Genomic DNA, 6,321 nt, shown 5'->3' with positions numbered 1-6,321 from the left:
AGTTTCTTTATCTATAAAATAGAGATAATAGTAAGTCTTATTTCACAGTGTTGTTATGAGGATTGAGATAGTTTGACTGAGTGGTTAGTACAGGGAAAAAATGTTTTAAATGTGTGCTATTCTCACTCCCCTATAAACCCATAAGGGCAGTAGTATGACTGTAATCCCAGCATAGATCCTGGTTTCATAAATACCTTTGGAATAAAGAAAAGAAGGAAAAAAAAGTAAGAAGAAAGAAAAGAACGAAGGAAGGACAGATTTGAAAAGCAACTAGCTCTTTCCCTAAGCAGCCTGAGGTAATCTGTGAAAATGATTCACTATTCACTTGACCCAGAGAACCCCAGGAAATCATGCAAATCAAGAGGTTCCAATCTTCGTGTTCACTTTAAGAACACTCGTGAAACTGCCCAGGCCATCAAGGGTATGCATACACGAAAAGCCACGAAGTATCTGAAAGATGTCACTTTACAGAAACAGTGCGTACCATTCCGACATTACAATGGTAGAGATGGCAGGTGTGCCCAGGCCAAGCAGTGGGGCTGGACACAAGGTCGGTGGCCCAAAAAGAGTGTTGAATTTTTGCTGCACATGCTTAAAAATGTAGAGAGTAATGCTGAACTTAAGGGTTTAGATGTAGATTCTCTGGTCATTGAGCATATCCAAGTGAACAAAGCACCTGAGATTCACCGCCGGACCTACAGAGCTCATGGTCGGATTAACCCATACCTGAGCTCTCCCTGCCACACTGAGATGGTCCTTACTGAAAAGGAACAGATTGTTCCTAAACCAGAAGAGGAGGTTGCCCAGAAGGAAAAGATATCCCAGAAGAAACTAAAGAAACAAAAACTTATGGCACAGGAGTAAATTCAGCATTAAAATAAATGTAATTAAAAGGAAAAAAAAGAAAAAGAAAAAGCAACTAATTCCAAGGCAAAAAAGTAAGAAGTGTTCAGAAATCATAAAAACCTACGTCTTCCTCCCAAAAAGTCTTTTGCAGGTCCAAGCAGTGAGTCGGGGATCTGTCCAAATTCCATCTGGTGGCACTGGCCTCTCAGCATGATTCTTCCAAGGTAACTGCAACAAGAGAAAGGACCTCTGGAGAGCCGCGCCCAGGGAGTGACTGCATCACCCCTGTTCAGGTCCATTGGCTAGAACCCATCACATGACCGACCCAGCTGCGGGGCAGTGAGAGATGGAGTGTGCCATGCTCCAAGGGACAACAAGAGGGCCAAACACAGGCAAGCATCAGCAATATCTACCACAGCCTGCGTCCTGGCATCCAAGTCTAAGGAAAGGCAGTTGGCAAAGGGTGTATAGGAAAACATTCTGAAAAGACACAACAAAAATAAATATGTTAAATAATCTTTTTTTCATTACAATATTATGGGATTTTCATCTGGTGCCTGATATTTTCAGGTGCATAAGAGAACTCTCAAGGAAGTATAATACAGTGTGAACTGAGTTAAACCTTTTATTCCCTCACTTTCCTTTCTCTTTCTCTCTCTCTCAGATGCAGGCAAACACACATATGACAAAACACACACTGTCTATTTTTTCTGTTCAGGTAGAAGTTCTCTCCATCCACAGTAACCCAGACCCTAAGAGGAGAAAGAGAGGAGAGATGCAAATGTTTGTTGATATCTAATTATTGAGAAGCATCAAGAGATATTAGAAATGAGTGGATATGTATCTCTGGCATGTTAACTGTCCTGAAAAAAAGCCTTAGTTTTCATTCCACTGGATAAACAAAGCATGTCAGCTTTGACTTTGAACTACCAATTGACTTGGGCCAGATCTGGACATCTAGGACAATTAAATTATGGCAGAGTTATTCTTTTTGGTAACCTAAACACTCAATGGAGATAGCTGCACAATTAATTCACTAAAATTTGTCAGTATCCAAATCTGGGCAGAACAACCCAGATGTAATTTGCTCACAGTACATCTCGACAATGTTACATAACTTGAGCTTGTAGATTCTTGGACTAGAACTAGTTCTTTCTGGGTCATAAATTTATGTGCAGTTTATCACAACTTTTAGTGCCTTAGAATTAAGGTACTGTAGTTTAATACCATGTAAAGTGTTTTAGTTAGCTTCCTATGGTGAAAAATCAACTTCCAAAGTCTCAGCAACTTACAACAGACGTGTTACACATTGGCAACTGTAGTCAACTGCTGTGGCTTTGTTTAATCTCTTCTCTCCAGGACTCAGATTAAAGGCAGGGTTGTGTTTCAGATTAGGAGCAGCTCCTTTTTGAGATAAGCCATTCTTGAGAAGAGAGAAAAAAGTAAGAATGTTGCGAGAAACACACAATGCCTCTCAGATGTAGCATGAGTCATGTCCACTCAGGTCATTGGCTAAAATTAGTCACATGGTCAATAATAGAGAAGTATACATATTCCCTTTCCTCAGGACACACTGCAGGGTACATGGCCACAGGCAGGAAGTATAATCCTCTTATAGGAAAAGGAGGGAATATTTGTAACAATATAATCTTCCAAAATACTGAATCTTTCTCATCTTAATATCCCTAGGGCATAGCACAGGTGTCCAATGAATATTTATTAAATTGCATTGAATATTCAGTGTATCGAATGAATATATCATTTCAGCATAAGTCAGTCATCTGAAAGAACAAGTATTTTATCATTATGTCTATCATCACTATTATCATCAAATGATATTTTTTAATTAGCCGTGTATACCTAGTACTTATCTGAGCATTCTACAGGTAACAATAGATTTTATTGATTACTTTTAGTAGTATAGCAATCTAAAGAGAAAAATAATGGCAAATAATTCTTAAAAAGATATTAGCATACATTTTCATTAACACAAACTCACAATTTTCTTTTTGAAAATACTGTTAATAATGCCAATCAAATTCTGATAAAAGTAGAATTTTTCTTTCTAAAACTTGTCTTTGGTATTTAAAATTGTATTTCTTCTGCTAGAAATATTTTGGGGGAACGTCAGAAATAGTGGGTGAAGATATGAATGATTCTCTTGGACAACGGACACAGAAATTAAAAGTCATCTCAGAAATTAAAAGTCATCTCAAATTTGTTGATTCTGAAGGCAGCCACTGAAACAGTTACAGGTTGAAGTACAAAATGAAGATTGCATGCTCAGGCTGGATGAACTCAAAATATAATAAAAGTTTGGGATACATTTGAACAGGGGCTGGTTATGCTGCTTTTGGATAAGCATTGAGGCAAAATGAAATTCTGAGACTCTGCCAGCCCCCTCTTAGGAATCTGGGCATAGAGGCTACGCTACAGCACATTCACTATCACAGAAATCGCTCATTTTAATTTGCATCCGTTTCAGGAGTTGGTCACGGGCAAATTCACACATCCAGAAACTAGCTTTTCCTCAAAGATACCAGTATACTACATATTACATTACAAGAATCAGGACTAATACCTTTATCCTGTAAAACAATGCAGTCCCCTCCTAATTGCAACTAGAAATTGTACCAAAGTTATCATTTGTGCTCAGTGAGTTTGCGAATTAATTCATTATGCTGTTAAAATCCCAGCGTCTCTTATCACCTGCCGCTTTAAACACTCTGGTAGCATTAACAGCGCTGCCCCGTCAGCTGCCAACTGCAGGAGCTGGAGGCAGCTAAGAAGTGAATCCTTGAACTGAGAAATTCCACCTAGGGGAGGAGATGCAGCTTTGACTTGCAAACAGGGCCCAGGAATCCAGCAGAGCTATCTGGAGAACCACCTGAATCATCGATCCATAAAACCATCATGAAAGTCAATGTCTCCTCCAGCACAGATCAGAGTCAGGCTTAGATAAAATGCTGTCGGTAATGATAACCCTATTCTCTGACCACGGACAAGACTAAGGGATCAGTTGTGCCTTATTTTGAGGAAACCTTGTGCAAATACTAACTTGAAAATAGCAGTCAGAAAAGCCACGCACCCCTTGTTTTGAAATCGTTTTCTACATATATGTGACTTGTACATTTAAAGGTTGATGTTACCTTTGAGGAAATAAGCCAGTATTGCTGATTAAAATAATATTTATTTTCTACAGTGCCACCATAAGCCTCCTACATTTGCCTGGCTGCCAACCTATAATTAATTTGCTAGTGTGCACTGCTTGTCCCGAGATTTCCACAGAGCCACACTAGTATTTCTCATTAAAATGAATCCTGAAGGCACTTTGTTATTGTTTAGTCTCAGAGAAATATTGACAGTGGTTTTCTTTTTCCCTCCATCAACATCATTGTTTTATAAACGCTAAACGCAAAAGAATTTTTTGCACACCTTTGAAGTATTCCTTATCAATAATTCATTCAAAATCACAAAGGAGCAAAATAGCTGGGTGGTTGAAACTGTAACAATGTTAGGAAAACCACATCTGCTTTTAAATCGTCATATTATTGAGTTAAAGCTTCATTGAAGGCACAGTAACATCCACAAGCCTGTTGGTTTCTCTTTGTGCTCAATTCAGCTGTGCCTTTTAAGTCAGCTTTAGGGGCTTGTTTCACCAGCATTCCAGATGACAGCACTAGGTTGTGGGCACTCTCGCCTCCATTTTTGTTTAAGATGCCTCCTGAAAGAGCAGAGCACCTGTGTCGTGCTCTGCCTCTGCCTCATATCATGGATAATTATCTCTTAATATGGAAGTTTGGTTTGCCTGATTTTTATACTATGCCCACCAGGAAGGAATTATCCCTACTCTCTGACATTCAATGCAGAGCCAAATCTATTGCCACTACTAAATAAATGTTAAATAATAAGAATCATGTGGTGCTGCTAGGAAGAATATCTGTTTAAGAAAAGAAGAAGAAAATGGAAACCTATTACACATGTGCCAGCGATATCCTCTACAGGATTCAGATATTAAACATCAGACTCTCCGTTTTACTTTTAGCGTTGGATGAAAAGGCCATGCTATTTAATTATTCCAACCATAGGTTAAAGAAAACAGCCATTAGCTCTTCTGTTAAAACATTCTTCTGCTCTCCTCATTGATTTGAAAGTTAATAATGCCAGTAGTTTTCTATGTCACGGCATTGAGTTTTAAAATTACTGAACCTTATTCCTGAAGTCTAAAGTGATGGTAAACCATTACAGAGAGTGCATATCACAAACTAGGATATATTTTCTTGAGATTGTTAGGCATGTTAGAGCTAATGTTATTTTAGAAACTATAAAAAGGGAAATAAAAATGTTGGCTAAGGAATCCTGCTTATAAACTAAACCTGAACAGTTATCTCTTGGCACACTCAGAAACCCATTTAAACTTTCTCTGGAGATTAAATGAACATCCTTCTGTAGGTCTGCTCACTATCCAAAAGCAATGAAATCTTATTCAACCTGAGATAAATCTCTAATGTCACTTTCACCTCTCATCCACAACAAAACATAGCATTGTGCAAAATTAGTTACAGAATTAAAAACACCAATCATATTCTTATAATCTGCTTTCTTGCCCTCAACAAAATCTCTTACAGTTTTTTCTTTTTGACTTCTTAGCAATAATCAAAACTGTCTAGCTAATTTCATTTAACTCGATTGGGAAACAAACTTTTAAGAACTTTTAGAAACTGATGGCCAAAGAAAACTAAAGTCAGATCAACCTTTCACAAGTAAAGCTATAAATGAAAGCTCATCTCCTCAACTGTTTATTTAGTTCTGAGTTCTCAGCAATGGCAGATGATACTTGGGATATAGCTAATACTAGGTTTAAGAAAAGCAAGGCTTTATTCTATTTCATCATGCATAGAAACAAAAAACTGTAGAGTGCAGTGGTGTGAGCCTGTAATTCCAGCTACTGAAGAGGCTGAACCAGAAGGAATGCTTGAGTCCAGGAGTTTAGCACACTAAGACTCTAGTGCACCCGGACTCTAGTGCACTAAGCCGATTGGGTGTTCACACTAAGTTCGGCATCAATACGGTGACCTCCTAGGAGCAGGGGACCACAGTTTGCCTAAGGAGAAGTGAACAGGCCTAAGTCAGAAACCAAGCAGGTCAAAACTCCCATGCTCATTAGTAGTGGGATCAGGCCTGTGAACAGCCACTGGACTCCAGCCTGGGCGACATAGTGAGACTCTGTCTCCAAAAAGAAAGAAAGAAATATAAAAAACTCAGCCAAAGATTTTACAAACTGAGAAATATGAATAGATTAACACTATATTATATTAACTCAAGAATAAGAGACTGACCAGGCGTGGTGGCTCATGCCTGTAATCCCAGTACTTTGGGAGGCCAAGGCGGGCAGATCATGAGGTCAGGAGTTCGAGACCAGCCTGACCAACATGGTGAAACCCCGTCTCTACTAAAAATACAAAAATTAGCCAG

The 6,321-nt window shown here is 38.7% G+C and overlaps 1 pseudogene; it reads left to right on the top strand.

Annotated features, from left to right (window-relative positions):
- Positions 1–266: 266 nt before the first annotated feature.
- Positions 267–894, top strand: LOC119626220 (large ribosomal subunit protein uL22 pseudogene; annotated as a pseudogene).
- Positions 895–6,321: the final 5,427 nt, after the last annotated feature.

Source organism: Chlorocebus sabaeus, chromosome 20 (genome assembly GCF_047675955.1).
Source record: "Chlorocebus sabaeus isolate Y175 chromosome 20, mChlSab1.0.hap1, whole genome shotgun sequence".
Taxonomy (NCBI): domain Eukaryota; kingdom Metazoa; phylum Chordata; class Mammalia; order Primates; family Cercopithecidae; genus Chlorocebus; species Chlorocebus sabaeus.
Note: the sequence above shows the minus strand (reverse complement) of the source record. Positions and strands in the feature narration are given on the sequence as shown.